A 21,069-nucleotide genomic window follows, 5' to 3' on the forward strand; every position below is an offset into this window, starting at 1 on the left:
GGTGGTGGCGGGGAGGGGACAAGGTAACTCAGAGGTAGAGTGGCATGATTTGAAACAGAGCACGTTTCCGAGATATATCCTGAGCAGCAGTAAACCAGAGAGGAAGCCTCCTGAATAGGCAGCTTTATCTGCATTTTTATTATTGACCAACCCAGATTCAGCCTTTCCTCCCCCTTCGTAACCAGCCGGCAGTAATTTCTCCCCGCCCTGGACCCTGTCATTCTGTCCACTCTCTGCCCATCTGTTTGTCCCTTCATCCCTCCATTCTGCCATCATTTATTCACTTGTTCTATTCATTCATCACTCAGCCTTCAAAGTGCTGGGCACTGAGTTAGGATCAGGCGAAACAAATTAGAAATCAAAATCCCTGCCACCTAGAAGTTCTTAGTTTAGTGGGGGACATGACAGGAAAGCCAACAATTAATAAAACCCCTCATCACGTAATGATTTGAATTATTTATCTTTCGATGTGGGTTCTGTAGGGCAGGAAGAAGGCACCCTCCGTGTTGGTGCCTTGAATATCCTGAGATCAACACGTATAAAAGATAATTTAAGTTGAAGCCATTTAGATTAGTTTTGATCTTTGGGAAAGAAAAGAAACCCAGTTGTATACATGTTTATTTTTTGCCCTTCTTGGATGCCATCGGGGAGAAACTTTGGCCAAGATGGGGAGCCTGGAACAGGCTGATTTAGTGGGTGTGGGGCTCAGGGAAGGTCACAGCTTTCAAGCTTCAGGTTGCTTGAAATCTACTTGTGGTTGAGAACATAGTTTGAAAAATGCCAACAAGCAACAATCTATCGTAACGCACCATGGTTAAGTCTATGATTTAAAAAATAAAACCATTAAATTCTACCGCGTGGAGGTGGATGGACAAAGGCAGCCAGGGTATCCCTGGATTCACTCGTTTAGTGCTGAGCCCGGGTGCTGTGAGCTGTAGTCAGCCGTAGACCCCTGCCATGGTGGAAGTCCGTGGTGTGGTGCTAGTGATTGACGGGGAGCCCCGCTCCAGCAACCGTGGCACTCTGGTTGAAAGGAAATTCTGTTGCTTTTACACTTACTGTGCCTTTCCTTTGCGCCTGTGCACGTGTCCCTGCAGACCCCAACGGAGGGACTCCTCCTCCATGGGGCCCTTCTTGGTTGATCAAGATTAACGGGCGTTTCGTTCGTTTCCCTGAGCCACCCTGGCATTTTATGTGTCCCACTTGTTAATCCTTGCCTACTTCTTTCAAACTTCTCAGAATTATTTACATGCTGTTTTCTGTAGTAGACACCTTCATGGCTGTATTTCTCATTGCGGGTTTCTTTGTCTTATTTTCTTTGGATTAATTTCAGAATTATAGAAGGGTTGCAAAGATAAGACAGGTTTTTGGTATGTCCTCTAAAAAAAAAAAAAAAAAAAAGCCAGCCTCAAAATCGGTTGACAAATGCTTCATCTGCTGTTTTACGAGGACTCTAGCCTGGGAGACAGTGTATCAGATCACTCTCCAAGAACTTTCTCGAATCTTGCCAGTTTATAGGGGATTATACGCAAAACGGGGAGGGGTGTGGGTGCTTGAAAGCAGCTCTCCAAGGTATGATTGCATGTCACAAGCAGTAAAACTTGTTGTTTTGTAAAAATTAAGGATTTGTTATAAATTTGTTGCAAAAACTAAGGATTACGGATTCCCTGGTAGATGCACGAAAGACCCTTGGTTCGTTTTCACACATTATGTTTCTACCATATCTGATTGTTCAAAAATATTGCCTGCAAGCCGCCACTTAACTGCTCTTCTGGTTCTTCTTGTGTTTGGTTTCTCTTTGAGGTCACTTGAGACAGTCATCAGGCTCACATCAGCCCCCTACTGCAGTTGGGGTGTAGAGATACGTTCGTCACCCAGCTTCCCTGATTTTAACGTCTTGCTTAACCGCGAGGCATTGGTCAAAACTAAGACACTAACATTGTTGAAATACTAATTAACTAAGCGACGCGTTTTATTCGGATTTCACCAGTTTTTGCCCTAATGTTTTTTTGTTGTTGTTGTTGTTGTTCCTAGATCCTGCTCAGGATCTCACACTGTTTTTGGTGGTCATGGCTCTTTTGTCTTCTCTGATCTGTGAGACTTTCTGTCTTTCCTTATTTGAAGAGTACTCATCAGTTATTTTACACAATGTGCTTCAGTTCGGGTTTGTCTTCAATTTGGCGTTTTCCCCTGTGATTAGTATCTGCCCAACTGTCTTCCAAAGTGACTAGTATTAACATTTTGCGTTCGTATTTCCCCCAGCAGTGAGGGTCCCTGTTGCTTCTTTGCATTTGGTATTGTTGATTTTACCAACTGTAGTAGGTGAGTGAACAGTGGTGCCTCATCGGGACTTTAGTTTGAACTTTGAATTTGAATTTTATTTTTCATGTTTATTTATTCTTGAGGAAGAGAGAGACAGAGTGTGAGTGGGGGAGGGGCAGAGAGCAAGGGAGACACAGAATCCGAAGCAGGCTCCAGGCTCTGAGCTGTCAGCACAGAGCTGGACGTGGGGCTCGAATCCACGAACCGTGAGATCATGACCTGAGCCAAAGTTGGACGCCTAACCAACTGAGCCACCCAGGCGCCCCCGCTTTTTTTTTTGAAAGAGAGAGAGGGAGCAAGTGAGCCAGGGGCAGAGAGAGAGAGAGAGAGAGAGAGAGAGAGAGAGAGAGAAGCAGGGCTCATCGGAAGCAGGGCTCATGTTTTTACCCGAAGCGGGACTCGAGCTCACCCAAAGCAGGGCTCGAATTTACCTGATGTGGGACTCAAACTCGCGAACCGTGAGATCATGACCTGAGACGAAGTCAGATGCTTAACAACTGAGCCACCTAGGTGCCCTTAACTTTAAAAAACATTTTTCAATTTTATTCTAAGTAGGTACGATGCCCAATGTGGGGCTTGAACTCATAACCCTGAGATCAAGAGTCATGTGCTGTAACCGACTGAGCCGGCCAGGCCCCCTGTCTGATACTTTGTGAGCCTGCTGTTTGACTTTGTCATCTGGAGGGGGTTCATCTGGGATCCATTTCATCTTGTATGGGCCTTAACTGTAATGGATGCTTATTGAAAATCTCATGTAAAAGAAAATATTTTCCCTCCACCCTTCTAGGTTCTTGGCTGAGACCCCTCTCCTTGTAACAAAAGAGCAAATTAACAGGAGTGAACAATTTTGTGTGTGTGCCCTCACAGGAGCCCCACAAAGTTGGGAGACTGGGAGGTCAGCCAGAGGACCAGTGCCCGAGCTAAGGAAAGGGCTGGGGCTTCCAAGAGGGGAGGCAAGTCACGGGGAGGCAAGAGGAGAGGAAATATTTGGCAAAGGCTCCCCCTCAGGTGATGAAGTTACTTCTGGCCAAAGCTCTCTTCCGGGTACGGGCCCCATTTCTAATAGAAGTTTTCCTTCCAAAGGCGTCGCCGCTGTTCTGTTTTCAGAGCTTTTCCCGTGTCTGCAGTTTCTCAAAATAATCAACTCAAAATAATGCTTATTTCCAAGAGGCACGCTCTGGGGTCGTATACTCTGCTGCCTTTCACTGACGAGGGAAGAGTCTGGGCTTCCACGGCCGGCAGACTTGAGGTTGAGGTCCCACACTCCGGTCACGAGATCTTGGGAAGTCTATGAAACCTTTCGGACTTAGTGCCTCGACTTATAAAACGTGAATAGGACCTCACGATCATTGAGAGCAACTAGATGCATGGCACCTAGCGTTCAATAGTTACTCCATAAGTAACTGCTTTTATTGTTTTGGTTATTGTCAGTTGAGTGAGTGAATAGTTGAGTGAGTGAATGGTGTAGTTGTCACGACCTTGTAAGTACATCTTAATAATAGATGAGAAAGATTCTAGTGGACGGTTTTGGTTTTCTGGGTCTCCTTTCTCGGCTGCAGGGGGGTGGGCTTGACCTCTGCAGTGTGGTTAGGCTGAGAGATGGGGCCAGTCTAGGGGGAGGGGAGCTGGGAGCTCCTTAGAAATCAGTGGTGGTGCGGGGAGGTTGGCCTCAGGCGGACATCGGACATCGGACACCGACAAGGGTGTTGCTTTCAGATAAGTCTTCTAGCCAACGGTTTGCTTTGTGTGGTTTTGGGGATTTGTGTTTTATGTTACCATAGAAAACAAAGCCCTTGCCTCCCCCTCCCCCCAAAAAAAAGAAAAAAAAAAAAAAAGAAAGGAAGAAAGAAAAGAAAACGGAAGAAAACCAAAAACTAACACAAAAGGAGACTTCAAGTCTAATCCCCTGAACCCTCCCGAGCCTGAGGGGGAGACCCCGTCAGAAGAGGCAGATAAGCAGAAAACAGGAGGTTGCAGAGACCAGTTACTGGCCAGGTTGATGACACAGGAAAGATCCAGGCTTCACAGGCTTGACATGTCCTTGGGCCACCTCTCAGTAGACCACTGGTCCCTCCACACTCTGTATCCACTCCCAGTGGAGTCCTTCCACGCTCCCAGTGGCCAGTTACCCAAGCCAGAGATCTTGTCTCCAGCCTGAGGGGATCTCTCTTTTAGAAGAGGGCCATGGGTCCCACTTGTCGTCCTCACCCGTGGCTCTGTGGCTTCTGTCTTGGCCTGGACATCTAGTAATGACCCCAGATGGCCTGTGACCACGAGGGTGCTCGTAGATGCATTAATGGCTTCGGGTTTGTACTAACTTTATCTTGGTGTTTTTAACACTGACCGTGTAGTTGCAAAGCCTGACGCTATGAGTCTGCATGTCCTTTCCTTTCCACTTTCAGACCAGGCAACTGAGAGAAAAGCTTGTGTGTTTCTTACAGGACCTTACTGAAGCCACTAGAGGACTCCAACACCACCAATACCTGGATACTTTTTTCTCAAGTCCTCTTTGGGTGGCAGAGATCCAGAGATGCACAGGGACCTTTGAGCCCGCTCGCTTTGCTGCCATCGAATGATAATTGCAATTGCCCAACTGGGCTTGGTTGGGGTGGGGGGGGTGGATCTCATTGCTTCTCGCCCACCTTGAGTCAGCTCCTTTCACACTTTAGGACTCGCAACTTGGACTATCCCACTTCTGGGAATCAGTTTCTCTCTTCATTGGTATTCACGGTGTCTTCATTGGTGTTCATTCATCAGCTTGGGCTGCTATAACAAAATTTCATACATTGGGAGGATTAAACAGCAGATATGCACGCATTTGTCTCCGTTCTGGAAGCTGAGGAGCCCAAGATCAAGGTGTTGACCAGTTTGGTCCTCCACTGAGGGCCTGCTTCCTGACTTACAGCCATCCGTCTTTTTGCTGGGCCTTTACATTTTGGAGAGAGAGAGAGAGCTCTAGTATCTTTTCCTCTTTTTTTTTGTTTTTTTGAGTTTATTTGTTTAAGTAATCTCTATGCCCAACATGGTGCTCGAACTCACAACCCTGAGATCAAGAGCCACACGCTCTGCTGTCTGAGCCAGCCAGGTGCCCCTCCCTTCCTCTTCTTATAAGGATACTAATCCCATCATGGAGGCAGCCATCCTCTGGACATCCTTAAACCTAATCACCTCCCATAAGTCCCACCTCCAAATACCATCATAATGGAGGGTAGGGCCTAAAGACAGGAATATTGCGGGGCACAAACTCTGTCTATAACAATGGGGATCTTTCATATAATCTCCTGGAATTTTCCTTTATAATTGGTCATTATACTTCCATGTGTATGATTTTCTGATTGTCACCACCGTAGGCCATGGGTCCGTGGGGACAGCCCGTGTCCCCTCTGACTTACTGTTGTGTCCCTGGTGCTTGTTATATAGTAGATACTCGATAAACATTGTTGAATGAATGCCGGGGGCTGAAAAAAATACAGATTTGAATGCGACTTGGTTCCTGTTCTTGAGGAACTCGGGAGAGGACGGAGATCTTTATAGAATATTTTCCATACCACGTGATAGATTTTATTAAAAGATACGTGTGATGTTGAGAGGCGACAGGGAAGAGAAGAGTGTCCGTGCCCCCTGGGGTGGGAGAGATCAAGAAAACTTCACAAGAGGAAGTGATGCTCGTATAAAGTGTCCTTATGTAACTGAAGTGATGAATGTGAAATGAAATAAGGCCGGGGACAGACGTCATAAACCAGGCTTTGTGCGTTTGCATAACTATGTGTGATCAGGTTATTACTGTTTTCGGCCTTTACCTCTGCTTGAAAAGTTTGCTGCAATTCACAGCGGTGATCCCCAAATGCCAATTTGTGGACTGGCTGAGGCACAGTCCCGGGACACGGAACGTGGGTGCCTGATCTACACTGAACCAGCTCCCCAGGGTATCTGACGTACCACGGAGAATGGGGACCACTGATGGGAGCTGTGGCTCTCAAGCCGAAGGAAGCACCAGAGTTCTCTTGCTTCAAGCTGTTCTTTATTTAGCGATGAATACAGTTTAGGCTGGATTGTGATGGACAGACATGAATGCTTTCTGGCTGGGGATGGGGTGAGGGCAAAGGCACACCAGCCGCAAACTGGCTTCGTGGCCACCAGGCCACTGTGTTTGAGGATCAGGGTGTCTTTCTGCGTGGGCGAAAGGACAGGACTGATTTAAAGGTGCCCTTTAAAAATAGCTCCTCTGCTACCCTGGTTGGCCATGGTGCTAGGCCCTGGGTCGGCCGCCCAGCAGGCATATGACTTACTGGTCTAACCTCTTTCGTTGCCTTTCAGGAGGGAGTAGCTGAGTCAGGCTGGGCACCAATTAAAAGGACTGTAGAGGGGCTTCCTTGGTGAGATGGTTCTTTTTCTGTGGAGTGGTCCACCTTGGCTGGTAATACTGGGTTAGAAGACGCTGGTTGAACCCAGCTGTGAGAGTAGAGCATCGATTGTGCTGGAGAATATACGGGGGGAGAAAGTATCTCTAAACACAATTCAGACGGCCTTGTAAATTTTGTATCTACCTTTGCCGGGAACTCACTGGGTGACCTTGAAAAGGTTTCCACCTCCTCTACGTCCAGACTTTTCACTCGGACCAGGCTTCTGCACGGGGAGATTGGGAGCCACCTCTGTCTGTGTGGCAACCACATTTCCCCCCAACCTGAGGGAACAGGCGGTCTGGAAATATTTTTTTCTGACCTGTTTCTTTTTAATCGAAACTTGTCTACTAATTTGGTTCCTTTGGTAGCCGGTTGCATGGAAGTTTGGGGGTTTGCAAGAGTGGAGAGCTTGAAGTTGAGAATGTCCAAGGAGATCCGATGGCAGGGTTGCTCTAACCTAATGAAAGTTACCAGTTGGCTGTATTTATCACGGGTAAGACACCTCCTAAAAGCATAAGGGCTGGAGGGGGGCTGCTGCAAGGAATCCATTCATTCATTTATTCATCCCTCTATTTGGATGTTTACTGGTTACTTGCAATGTGCCAGGCACTGAATTAGGTGCTGGGGATATCCAATGGAGGATGTAAACTTCTGGCCCCGTGGAAGACAGACAGGTGGACAGGCTCTTCCGGAGCAGTGGGTGAGTGCCAGAGGGGGGAAGGTAGAGGGAGCACATGTGAAAATCACCCGCCCAGACCTGGCGGCCAGAGAAGGGTTCCAGGAGGACGCAGTGTCTGAGACTGAATGAGGACCGAGTCATGCCTGGGAGGGGGCTGGGGCTGCCGGGAGTGCTCAGGGCCAAGGGGACAGTGTGAGCAGGAGCTGAGAGAGGACTAAAGCCTGCGAGGAGGGGTGCTGCAGGCTGGCTGGTACTCGAGAGGGAAGACAGAATCTGCTGGAAGGCCTGGCCTTGTTACACATTTTGACTCTTCATCGACAAGGCGACAGAGAGCCCTCGGAAGGATCTTGAAGGGCCGCAGTGAGATCTGCACTAGAGAATTCTGCCCCTGGTTTCACTGTGGAGAGCGGCTTGGAGGTGGGAGCGGTTAAGGAAGCAGCAACGGGAGGGCCATGGGGGCGAACCCGGGAGAGTGGCCGTGCGGGTGGAAGGAGGCAGATCGCGTGTGAGAAACTTGTCGGAAGGCGGGCCGAGGGAGAAAGAAGGGCAGGCTCCCTGCCGGGGCGGCTGGGTGGCTGAGGAACGTGGAAGAAGAGAGAGAGAGAAGTGCTTTTATTCGTCGGCCGTGTTGGTTCGAAGTGGCTGCAGGACGATACAGAGCACGTGTCTCCTGGGTGATTGGATCTGCGGGTGTGGCCCGTGGACATGAGAGATTCGAGGCATTGACTGGTGCTCCTGGGACCCGATGCTTCAGCGAAAGATGAGGAGGCAAAGGAAGGTGACAGAAATGTGTCCCGAACACAACTTTCCTGAACGTCCCCATGGAAGGGACAGGCAGGGGAGGAGAAAGCTAGAAGTGCTGTGGAGAAGCGGCCAGGGAGGTTGGAGGACACGGGAGGCGGGAGGGGCGTGCTCCAGACGGAGAGTGGCCAGCAGGGCTGAGCGTGCCAGGGCCCCAGGAAGGCGAAGGCCGCAAAAGTTGGATTCAGCAGCAGGACGTGTGGAGACCCTGAGGGGAGCAGCTGGGTGGAGGGCCGGGGACAGAAGCCCGAGAGCAGCGTCCGAGAGGACAGGGATAGGGGAGAAGCCCACGGGCAAGTGTAGACGGTGCTTTCAAAAAGCTCATCTTCGGGGCGCCTGGGTGGCTCAGTTGGTTGAGCGTCCGACTTCGGCGCGGGTCACGATCTCGCGGTCTGTGAGGTCGAGCCCCGCGTCGGGCTCTGTGCTGATGGCTCGGAGCCCGGAGCCTGCTTCGGATTCTGTGTCTCCCTCTCTCTCTGCTCCTCCCCCACTCATACTCTCTCTCTCTCCTTCAAAAAAACAAACATTAAAAAAAAAAAAAGCTCGTCTTCAAGGGAGGGATGAGAAGAAGCTGTTGAAAGATGAGAGAAGGTACAGAAAATGGAGACTGGAAGAGGAACGCTACCTGTCACATCGGGACCGGCCCTGCCCTTGGGGGCTGAATTAAAGCTCGAATTCACGGACATTACTGGGAAGACCCACCTGCCTCGGTCAGCTCTCCTTCCGCCCAGCTCTGCCTTCTTCCAGATGGTGCCCTCAGCTCAGGCCTCCAGCAGCCTGCACTCTCCGCTTCCCGTCCCTGCGCGCGCTGGGCTTCTGGGCGGCTCCCCCAGGCCCCTCAGGATCTGAGTGGGACCCTTAGCACCCAGGCCCTGCCCGGGCTCGTCACCCTGCACGCCAACAGATAAGGCTGGTTCAGGCCCACACCTTCTGGATCGTGAGTTTTGAATAAATGCACAGAATCCTAAACATCACATATTACAAACAAACTTGGGATGTGGTGTTCCGTGCAGTGTTTCATTGTGGTTTTTAGGCTGGGCAGTCAGTTACTGGTACTTCCAAGTGTGCATTCTGGGTGGGGAATGTTCTGGGGAAACCATAGAAAAGGTGTGTTACCCACAGGTACACAGCCTTCCCTCCTTCCCTTTAGCTATGCTTTGATTCCCCTGCCCCTGGCTTCTCTCATCCTGGCTCCTGGCCTGTTGGATCACGACTCATTCATTCATTCATTCATTCATTCTCTCCGTCCACAGAAATATGTTGAGGATCTGTGTGCCTGGCTGTGATTGGCACTAAGGAGTCAAAGGTGAACAAAATGGGATTTTTTTGCCCTGTGAGGGCGATGTGACAAATGCTCCCACACGACCAGGCACACACCCTGCAGTGGGAACTGCACAGAAGGCAAGGGAATGTACCAAGGGCAGGGCCGGCCTCTCGGAGGAGGTGGCATTTGAGTCTAGCTTGGAGACGAGAGTTGGATTTTACCAGGCGGCTCAAGCTGAGCCTATACTTGGAATCCCCTGTGCCTCTCCCGAACCCGTCTCCCTGCTCTGCACCCACCCCATCCTTGGAGGGTCAGATTCTGGATTAAGGAATCTTAAGGGTTGAGGAGCCGGGATCATCACCCTTCCTCGGAAACGTCTTATGTCTTTCTTCCAGGTAACATATTTCAATTTTAACAGCCACTGTATGGCTAATGCGTCCCCCCGAGCAGTGGCTTTCACAGGGTGTGTGTTCCCCGGCTGCTATACTGTTGTGCCTCTCACAAGGTCATGCCACCTGCTTGATTGGTTGCAGCCCGTTACCACCGCTGCCAGATTGTCGGCAAAGCGATGGCCATGTTGAGGAGGGACACTCGGCAGGCAGCGGGGATCTGTGAGGGACCTTAAGAGCACCGTGACTGGGTCGAATTCACAAGCATAGAAAAATATCTCAAGGGTCATGCTGATATTCTCAGTATCAACGCCAAATTTCGCTAGAGCAGGTCTTCTATCTTTAAAGCTAATTACACTGGGGAAATTGATAGCCCCAGCAGGTAATTGATGCCCCATAATCCTGACAGTATGATATGGTTGGTTTTGTTTTTGTTTTTTTTTTTGGTGACATAATTTAAAGAATAATTTACAGAGAAAACAAAACCTGGGTATTCTTTCCGAGAGGCCTTTTTCAGATAAAGAGGAAGAATGTCTTTGAATTCTGATATAAAGTTTTGTTTCTAGACTGTATTGCAGACAAATTAGTCTCGGCGGGATGGGAAACCAAGTTTTGCAAAGGATGGGGTGTACGTGAGCCTTCGAAGATTCCAGCATACAGCACGGCTGATGATAAACATTTGTCAAGTAATGAGAGAACAAGTGAAGGGGGTTTCCCTTTGATTGCAGGGGTCAGGCTGCCCTGAAGGCTGACGGTTACTATAACCACAGCGGTTTTCTGCTTTTGAATTAAGGCCGGGAACGCCCTCTCCAGCTAGGACCTACAGAAGTACAATCAATGGACAGCAGCTGCTGCTGGTTTCCTCTCTTCTTCAAAGCTAATTATTCCCATCTTAGGACTTGGCAAAATCTGTCTTTATGGGGAGGCTTAGTTATGTTCGCCACCCGGAACTCTCTGGAAATCATACATTCTCAAGTAATTGCGGGACACCCTCTGCTGAGCAATCCAAGGTATCTTTACTCTCCACGCACAGACACAGTTCTGGCTCTTTCTTGTGGGTCTTATTTGCCTGGTTGCACCCTGGTGGTTCAGGACCGTGTCCCTATGCAAGGAGGCATCATTCTCCTTCCCAAGGAGCTCTGGGGGAGCCCTGAGGTTCGGACAAGGCTGATACGATGAGGTAGAAGGTGTGGGTAGAGGAGATGCTGTGGTTCATCTCCTCATTCTTTCGGATCCAAGGTCCCCTATGAAATGTCAACACCCGGGAAAGACTCAGTCCCCATTTGGCAGAGCCGATCGACTTGAGAGGACCGTGCGAGAAGGAGGTGCTGATGATATGTGGGCTGCAAGGAAGGAGGGAAGCCGTGCCCTCTGGGCCAGAGAGACAAGTGAGCCCCATGCTTTGCTTCTTTCCCACCCTGCACCCGGACGCTTGAGGGAGGAGGTGAGTTGACTTTTATGCACCCGGTGAAGACCCTTACTCATTAAGCGTTAAAAATCCACTGAACGTGGAAGCAAATTTGTAAAGCCAAACTCTTCGTAATTATGTGTATTTTGGAAAACGCGTTAGAATTCATGACGGTAATACCGAAATGTCATCTGAATCGGAAACTTGTGTTCCAAATATCCATTGAAGGTAGAAGGAGTAAGAAAAGAGGTGTCTTCACTGTCACCTTTGCCTCATATCGAGGTCTAGGGAAATGGGTGTGGGATTAGAAAATGGGGATGGTTTGGGGCACCTGGGTGGCTCAGTCGGTTGAGCGTCTGACTTCGGCTCAGGTCACCATCTCGCAGTTGACCGAGTTCAAGCCCCGCGTCGGGCTCTGTGCTCATGGCTCAGAGCCTGGAGCCTGTTTCAGATTCTGTGTCTCCCTCTCTCTCTGCCCCTCCCCTGCTCATGCTGTCTCTCTCTCTCTCTCTCTCTCAAAAATAAACATTAAAAAAAAAATTGGGGACTGTTTGATCCAGAGGAGGAGGATACAAGGGCATTAAGAGGAAAAGGATCAGCTCTTGAAATGTCACAGTAGGGAAACAACCAAAAGGCCCACAAGAAAGTGGATTAAAATTGAAGCGAATGTTTGCCATTAGGGAGAGCTTCCTGCCTGTGCTACATTGTGAGGTTGGATTGGGCTTTTCAAGTAAGCCCATCGTCTCTCCTTCTGTGAATAATTTGAATATATCGGGTAGAAGGCATCACACCGGGGCTGTGCAGCCACCTAGGCATGTAAGACAGGGTCTCTGGCCTGGGGGAAGCACAAAGGGGCGTGGTGTGGAATGGCTTGAGTTGCAGGGCATAGACTGGGTCATCTCTCAATACCATTCACTGGAGAGAAGGAAGTACTCTTACAGCACTTTTCAAAAACCAGTATGGCAGGGAGTACTTTGGCTCCGAGGTTTGTAACTGGCCTGGCTTGTGTTAATTAGTCTCCGTTCCTCGAGGTGTCTCCATAACCTTTCCCAGTGTTCTATGGGAACCTTTGGATCTGGCCCCGATCGCCCTTCTCTCTCTCTCTCTCTCTCTCTCTCTCCCCTTTGTTTTTCAAGTTCACAACAAAATTGGTTGAAGTATAGAGTTCCTTAATCCCGCCCCCTCACTCTCCCCCACCGTCAACCTCTTGCACCAGAGTGGTACCCAGCAGTGACACATCAGTACTGGCCAAAGTCCATGGGTTACATGAGGGTTCTGTCTTGTCGATGTGCATTCTGTGGGTTTTGACAAATGTATAGTGACGGGTCTACCATTATGGTATCACAAGGGATAGTGTTACGGCTCTAATATTCCTCCGTGTGCTGCTTACTCATCGCTCCCTCTCCCTAACCCCTGGCACCCACTGATCTTTTTATTCTCTCCAGTTTCACCTTTTCCAGAATGCTGTATGCTTGGAGCCATGTACGGTATGCAGCCTTTTCTGATTGGGTTCTTTCACTTAGCGGTATGCACGTAAGGTTCCTCCCTGTCTTTTCGGGGCTTGATGGCCCATTTCTTCTTAGTGCTGAAGAGTATCCCAGCCTCTTTCTCAGGCCCCTCTGAGCTCCCCTCAGGCCGCCTCCCAGGCCCAGAGATAGCGGTAGAGGAGATAGGGATGTCTAGAGGGTCAGTGTCGTGTCTTCTGGACCCTGAATTTGAGAGTCGCTCCTGGAGAAAAGAAAAATCCCTTTAAAGATCCATGCCTTTGTGAAATTTATGAATTTTTTGAATCCTCTCTGGATGCGGAGATGAATTCCTCGTTAACGGTAGGACCGTATCATCCTACCTTTGTAGCAATCGGGGGCAGTTCGCTAGTTTCAGGCTCTGAGCACCCAGGAGCAGGATGACTGGAACTCATTCCCACTCTTGCCTCCCCCCGCAGACTCCTCCCTGCCCGGCCCTGCTTTCTGTGTTGGCTGCTAAGGTCTGCCTGTGGCCGGCAGGCTGCTGCTGTCGGGCACCGCACAGTGGCCTCGGTTCCGGGACATGAGCTGTCCCATCAGATGAAGGGGGCTGGCCTGGATGCAGACTGCCTTTGTTGTCACTCAGTTGTTGGGATCTGCCTAATTTATTGAGGTGGAGCTGGTATGTCTTGTGGCCAAAGACAACACTCCCGCTGGAATGAGAGAGGGCCCTCTTTTCCTCTGGAGTTGAAACGTTTGATCGGGTTCCCAGAATAAGTTGGCCCTGCCCTCCGGGGTTCCGGTGCGACAGGATAGGGGGCCATAGAGATGCCTGCTGTGAAGATCCTGTTTCTTGTGTGTTAATCTTGTTGAAAGACATTTTTCCCCCCAGTGTGCACCCAGTGGATATTTACTGGTGACTAGGTTTGTAGGGGAGCAGAGTAAAAATTCTCAAAGTATACTATTAGGGTCTTATTAATGAGCTCTGTTTATGGATTCGGTATATACTAAGCCATTGCCTTAAACTCTTGTCTCTCCCCAAATAATCTTGGCCTTATTTTCAAAGACTGTCTAAGGGGGAAATCCTCCTGTCTCTTAATGCTTTGGGACAGCCCTCATGGTGCCTTGATTTGATAGTTGAAGGCAACTAATTGCACATCTAAGAATTTTAATTTCTGATTATAGATGCAGAACGATACTGTGATTCTCCTGCAGTGTTGCAAAAGGAACGGCTCAAATATAGAAATAATGGGCTTTTTGCACACACGCAAGGAATTATAACACTTGGAGGAAGAAAGCGTTGTCGTGTCGCCTGATTTTAGTACCTTCAATTATAGTTTGCAAAGTCACATACCGTCTCGTGGAATTGTTATTCAGAACCCTTTCTTCTTTACTTTTCTGTCCCCTGCCTGTGCTGGCATTTATGCCCTTTTCTATTTTGATCTTCCTGTTAAGCTCTCTTTTCTGAAAACGGTTTCTGGAAACATCACCACCGGCTAGACCAGCAGGCTGGCTTTCATCCCGTCTCTGCCATGATACGCTCTGTCTACTGAAATATTGACTTAAAGTCTGCAGGCTTAGTAATAATGTCTATTGTGTCTATTTACAGAAAAGGAATTTGCCACGGCTTCATTTCCTTTTGGGGAGGAAGGAGATGGTCACAGACATTTGTGTATCACTCCCTGCATGATCTTTACGAAGCATGACAAACGTAAAACAAAATGATAAGATCTTGGGCATTCAGGGCTCAAAATCTAAGATTAAAAAAATCTAAAGACCAGGGCAAATAGCTAAGCTGAAATAGGAAGGAGATGGTAAAATCGATAACCTGGAAGAGTAAATGGAAAAAGCGATCCAAGAGAACGATCGTGTTTTGTTTCAGGTTCTTGTAAGGATTATTCCTGACCTTCAAAAAGACAGAAAACACTAAGCCAGGCACCACGAAGCTTGGGTCAAATACGGTCCCGCCTTTGAACCAGCGATGATAACTGGGGAAAAAGATAGAAAAAAGTTAAAAAAAAAAAATTAACGTACAGCCATGAAACAGGATGGACTGCCTTACCATCAGGAGGGACCATTGACAGCGGAAGTAATAGAATTTTCGTGTTGCGCTGACACCTGGTTATTTTTTCAGCAAGTTGCAGAGGTTAGGGTATTTTCTGACTCCAAATGGCCAAAGAGGCTGAGCCCGTTAGCATAGTGCTTCTCCAAAGTAAATGAAACGTGAGGGGGAGTCTTGTGCACGGCTCCCGCTGAAGCGATTTGGTTCACAAGACAACTAAAATACAGGCTATATTTTACGTAAGATACAGGCTGCTTTGGAAACTGAAAACGCACCTCAGCAGGCTCAAGGGGTGTGGGGGGCACGCCTCCCACAGGCAGACGGCCGGCCCGTGGGGCAGGCACAGGTGCGGGTTGCGTGCAACTGCTCGGAACAGGAGGAAGGAGCACTGTGCGGAGTTCTGTGGGGAGCACTGCAGGGCTGTTTAATGATGGCGGCCGTTTGCCTGACGATTCCCGCAAGACAGTTGGTGTGCCCAAAGCCCTCCTGAAAACAAAGAGGTTGTTTACTATACAAAAGCTACAGCATAAGCCACGATATTCGGGGACTGGTGGCTAGAAGGGTCTATTGAGCAATGCCCTTACTTCCCACTGACACATGATTTGATTGTTCAGAGACCATCTGCCTTCCACAGCCATAGAGCTGTGCTCAAAATGTATTAGGTGCCAAAGTAATCCAGTTAAGGGAAGCAAAGCTCCGAACTTCTTACTGTCCATATCCGCTCCTGGCCAGGTGGCTACTGGAGGGCTCCTTGAGGCCTTTGGACCTCAGCAAGAAACAGAGGTGGGCCATTTCAGGTGCCGTGTATCAAGTTATATCAGCAAGAAGGAGGCAGGGGCCTTGGGGAATGAAGCATCATAGACCCACAGGGGACCAGTTCAGCCAACTGGTCACCCACTGGCCTGCCCTCTCTTGGACCCCACAGGGTTCGGGCAGGACACGCACGGATGCACCCCATAATGCCAAACGGATCTGTTTGTTAATTCAGTATACCAAAACAAAAGTTAACTTTATGCTTGATTTTATGTGAAGCGTTCTAGTAAGTCAAGTAGTTGTAGTGAGAGTATCTTTTATACCTGCTGTCAGACTTATTTTTCAGAAGATTTGCAACCTGATTGGTAATGTGATCATCTAACTTAAAAACTAAGTGAGTCTAGTTACTATTTCTGATTCTGATTTAAGCTCAAATGTGGCATGGAGTTCAACCCACTTTCCTTTTTTCTTCTCTTCTTCTTTTTTTTTTTTTTTTTAATGTTTATTTATTTTTGACAGGTGGGGGAGAGGGTCAGAGAGAGAGGGAGACACAGAATCCGAAGCAGGCTCCGGGCTCCGAGCACAGAGCACCATGCGGGGCTCAAACTCACGAACTTAAGATCATGACCTGAGCCAAAGTCAGAAGCTTCACCGACTGAGCCACCCGGGCGCTCCCCCCTACCCCTGCATCCGTCCCCCCGCTCCCACCACCCTTTTTCATTTTTAATTGAGGAAATGGAGGCCAGAAGTGTTCTGTGACTGGTCCAAAGTCCGCAGTGGTTTAGAGGCTGAGCAGGACTGGAGTCAAGAACTTTCTCCTCCTTCACGAACCGAAGAAGTGGTCACCATTTCAGAATAAAGGCTCTTCATTTTCTTGAAGCCTGCTCTATTTTTATTCCTCGATAACTCTGTTTTACTTTATTTACTTTATTACTTTATTTACTTTATTTCTTAGGTTACTGCTGAGGTTTATCATTCTCCTGCAGGTTGACTGAAAATCTTGTAAAAATTGGTGGCTCGTTCTTGTTATTGAATGCAGTGATGTGAGCAGGAGGGCAGGTCAGGGTCGGCCGTGTGGGGTGGTCACCATAGACAGCAGCACCACTGACAGTTACAGCCAGAGGAGCCTTGGTGGTCACTGAGCCTTTCACTTTCAAAGTGGGAAACTGAGACCCATAGAGGCCAAATAGCCTGTCAAAAATCAGAGCTGTGACTGGAACCTGAGATGTGTGCGGGTGAAAGAGAGAGCGCGTGCGTGTGCATAAGTTGGGGAGGGGCAGAGGTGGGGGGAGAGAGAGGGGGAGAGTGAGGGAAAGAGAGAATCTTAAGCAGGCTCCGTGACCAGCTTGGAGTTTGACTCGGGGCTTGATCCCACACCCATGAGTTTATGACCTGAGCTGAAATCAAGAGTCAGACACTTAAGTGACCGAGCCACCCAGGTGCCCTGGCACCAGAGACTCTTGATTCTGTGACTGTGTTGTCACAAGGACTATATTTCTAGACAGAAGTATCAATTGTATTAAACCACAGAGATAAATATAATCAGTTTTAGGAGATTAAGCGGTCTGGTCTTCGACCCAGGATGTAATGTGCAATGTCCTTACCGGTCCCTGGAATCAGCTTACGTATATGCCTCTTTTCCATGAATTGAGTGCTTCCATCTATCTAATTGAGGCTTCCTGCATATTAATAACCCTAGTTATAATATCGATTCCATGCCTCGGAACCACACGTGGCGCTGAATTTCATTGCCTGATTTGTGGTTAATTACCTAAATGTACATTTCGTTCTGAGCGTTGCCCTCGGTTCCTTTTTGGTCTCTTCCCCGCTTTTGTGCCCCCACCACCACCCAGCTGTCATGTCATCTCTTCATTTGTTCTTTTATCAGTTCCTGGTGGCACAGGGTTGTGTCAAGCGGGTGTGGTGCAAATAATTAACCAGGAGGGCATACATACTTGAAATTTGCCGGGGAAGAAGCAGGGGAGCATGGCGCCTTCACAGATCGAGGAGGTGCTAAAGACGGGTGGTTTCTGGGAAAACTGATGCCCTGAGCAAAGAGACTATGACAGCCATGAGAGTTGATAAGCTTTTCATTAGGTTCACATTTCTACCACCGTAGATCCCGTAGCACAGAATGTTGCTCACGTTCATATGCTTGCCTCTGAACATGATGAACTCATCGTAAGTCTCATGTGTGCATTAAATTGCACCCATCTCGGGGCGCCTGGGTGGCTCAGTCGGTTAGGCGTCCGACTTCGGCTCAGGTCATGATCTCGCGGTCTGTGAGTTCGAGCCCCGCGTCAGGCTCTGTGCTGACATCTTGGAGCCTGGAGCCTGTTTCAGATTCTGTGTCTCCCTCTTTCTCTGACCTTCCCCCGTTCATGCTCTGTCTCTCTCTGTCTCAAAAATAAATAAACGTTAAAAAAATTTTTTTTTTTTTAAAAATTGCACCCATCTCACTTCCGCACGTGCTCTCCTTCTTGACAAATGGTACCGCCATTTATCCTGTTATGGAGCACGAGTTCTTGGAGGAACCCTTCCTTGACTGCTCTCTCTCACACCCCACGTAGAGCCCGTCCGCAAGGCCTGCAGATGCTTCTTTAGAAATATTGCCCCAGATAGGACCGCTTCACAGCACCCCCACGATTAAGGCTCCCGTCCAGGCGACCATCATTCGAGTTAAGTCTGCACAAGTCTCCTCACAGCTCCCTTTCGCAACCACGAAAAACCACGTATTTTTCGCAACCATAAAAGGAGCCTGATTGGTCCTTTTATGATTGAGTCAGACCATACTATGTTCCTGTGCGAATACTAAGGCGGCTTTCTACTCCCACTTGGAGTAGAGCCTAAAATGCACCATGGGAGAGGTCCTCCTGACCAGGCCTGCTCCTACCAGTCTCCTCCCCTTGACCTGCACTCCAGGCACACTGCCTTCCCTGCTGTTTTTCAAATACACGAAACAGTCCTTGTCTAGGGACTCTGCACTAGCTCTGAATCGTGGGTGTGCTTTTCTCACTGGGCTCCTCATTTCCTACATCTGAAATTGAACTCCTTGGTCACTGTCCATGTGCTTACCTTTAATTTTGCTCTATTGCGTATGTTATATATGTATTTGTTTGTTATTTGCCCCCCTGAAGAACTTGCAGTCTTCAGGAGATGGGCTTTGGGTTTTGTTCACTGTTTCTTCTACAGGAAACAACTATTTGTTAAATGAACAATTGGGGTTATCTGAGAACCGTATTGCAGTGGTTAAATTCCTCTTAAAGTCAAAAGCTCTGTTGCGTATTGGGGCTGCAAGGGCACTGGCGACATGGAAATGGTAAAATACTAGGGTTTTTTCTCATTGTCAGTGGGTTCGTTTGTGCTGCTGTTGACCCCACTCCTACCTCCATTTATTTTATAAAAGTTTATCTCTAGTTGGGGCACCTGGGTGGCTCAGTCGGTTGAGCGTCCGACTTCGGCTCAGGTCATGATCTCACGGTCTGTGAGTTCCAGCCCCACGTCGGGCTCTGTGCTGACAGCTCAGAGCCTGGAGCCTGTTTCAGATTCTGTGTCTCCCTCTCTCTCTGCCCCTCCCCCGCTCATGCTCTGTCTCTCTCTGTCTCAAAAATAAATAAACGTTAAAAAAAATTAAAAAAAAAAGTTTGTCTCCAGATTTTATATGAAAGTCTGGGGGCGCCTGGGTGGCTCAGTCGGTTGAGCGTCCAACTTCGGCTGAGGTCATGATCTCATGGTTCGTGGGTTCGAGCCCCACATCGAGCTCTGTGTTGACTGCTTGCTCAGAGCCTGGAGGCTGCTTCAGATTCTGTGTCTCCTCTCTCTGCCCCTCCCTCGCTCACGCTCTGTCTCACTTTGTCTCTCAAAAATAAATAAATGTAAAAAAAAATTTATGTGAAAGTCTCTTGGATGTCCCAGCACCAGAGTTAGATGGTGAAAGCCCCGGATGTGTGTTTTCCTGTCGTGTCCTAACATCCGTTGACAGCAGGCCTAGACAGTGCGCAATGATTCGCGACAGGCTTGATGTGTACATGTTCACCTCCTTTACAGAAATTTTAGAGTTTGTATTACTCTCCCCAACTCCTCTCAAGATGAACAGGTTTTAAACCCCTCAGGAAGCATTAGCAGGAGGCCATCACCATCATTATTTGGTTAGTTTGTTGTATCACAAGACTTATAAACTGCCCAGGAGAAGCATAACTTGTCAATAGTTCTTCCAGAATGACTACCTTTATTCATGTTTAAGATTCATGTCTGAAAGGCTTCTTTTAGCTTTTCTGCTTTCTTTTATTCATGGGAGGTACTAAAAGCAACTCCTTGGGGTACATGGGTGGCTCAGTCAATTACGCATAGGACTCTGGATTTCGGCCCAGGTCACGATCTCACAGTTTCGTGAGTTTGAGCCCCGCGTCGGGCTCTCGGCTGACCGTGTGGAGCCTGCTTGGCATTCTCTCTCTCCTTAGGATTCTCTTTCCTTCTTTCTCTGCCCCTCCCCACTCACATGCACACAAGCGCGCATGCTCGCTTTCTCGCTCTCAAAATAAATAAATAAACCAAAAAGAAAGTAAAAGCAACTTCTTTTCAGGTTGAAAATATTGAGACATATGTGAATTAAAGGCAGTTGAATGAAATAGTAGCTACACCCATATTGTGTCCTCATAAACCGTGTCCCAGAAAAATGTGATCCGAGCTCTTGAGCAACTTTGCTGCTTGGGGTTGCCATGTGGTTTAGAACTTGGGCCACCATCGCGGGCAGTTTAGGAAACTGGGCTCCAGATTAAGTGACGCCATTTATCGGGACTTTAATTATGAAGTGTTAGGATATTTAGTTGATTTCCGCTTGCCTGAAAGAATGTCTTTGTCCCCTGGGACCTTCTTTTGCCCCCAGTTTTCCATAAATTTGTGGCTATTTCTAAAGACGGCGTGAGTCGCTTTTTCCCAGTTTAGGCTGAACCAGACATTCCCTTCCATCTTTAGCCTGTTGGTATGACTGAGTCTCCGCCTTGTACATGAAGGTGTGCTCTAATCACACAGGGACCTTTACTTTTATTTTACTTTGTTTTCTCCCATTTCTCCAGAGGCATGGCCCTTGTGTCCTGCCTTTGGGGCCATGGTCTGACTCTGTGATCTTGGCCAAGTTGCTTTGAGATTTTGGCACTCAGTTTCTTCATCTATGAGATAGTATTAGACAGTCTGTAAGTGGATTCATTCATCAACAAATATTTATCTTCTACCATTTTCTCAGGTGCTGGATAACTTTGCACTGATTGGTTCATTTATTCATTGATATTCTCACTTGTTTCAGAAAGAACTGAAGGAAGATGGGTAATAATATTTGCTTTCACAGCGTACAAAGCACCTTCGCATATATCATCCATTTGATTGTAATAATAGTCCTGAGAGGCCGGTGGTGCTGCTTCCTGGTACAGATGGGATAAAAGGTCTTTCCAACAAGCCATATTTGATGATTGTCGGGGAAGGGTCATCAGGAGGACGTGACCACTGGTTGACCTGTGATCTGGGCCTGA

At 48.3% G+C, this 21,069-nt stretch overlaps 1 protein-coding gene across 1 annotated transcript in view; it reads left to right on the forward strand.

The window, feature by feature from the left end:
- LOC115508933 (phospholipid-transporting ATPase IB) overlaps positions 1 to 21,069 on the forward strand; it is a 599,908-nt gene that overhangs the window by 21,721 nt on the left and 557,118 nt on the right. The gene's annotated exons all lie outside the window — the stretch shown is intronic.

The sequence above is a fragment of the Lynx canadensis genome, chromosome A1, assembly GCF_007474595.2.
Source record: "Lynx canadensis isolate LIC74 chromosome A1, mLynCan4.pri.v2, whole genome shotgun sequence".
In the NCBI taxonomy this organism is placed as follows: domain Eukaryota; kingdom Metazoa; phylum Chordata; class Mammalia; order Carnivora; family Felidae; genus Lynx; species Lynx canadensis.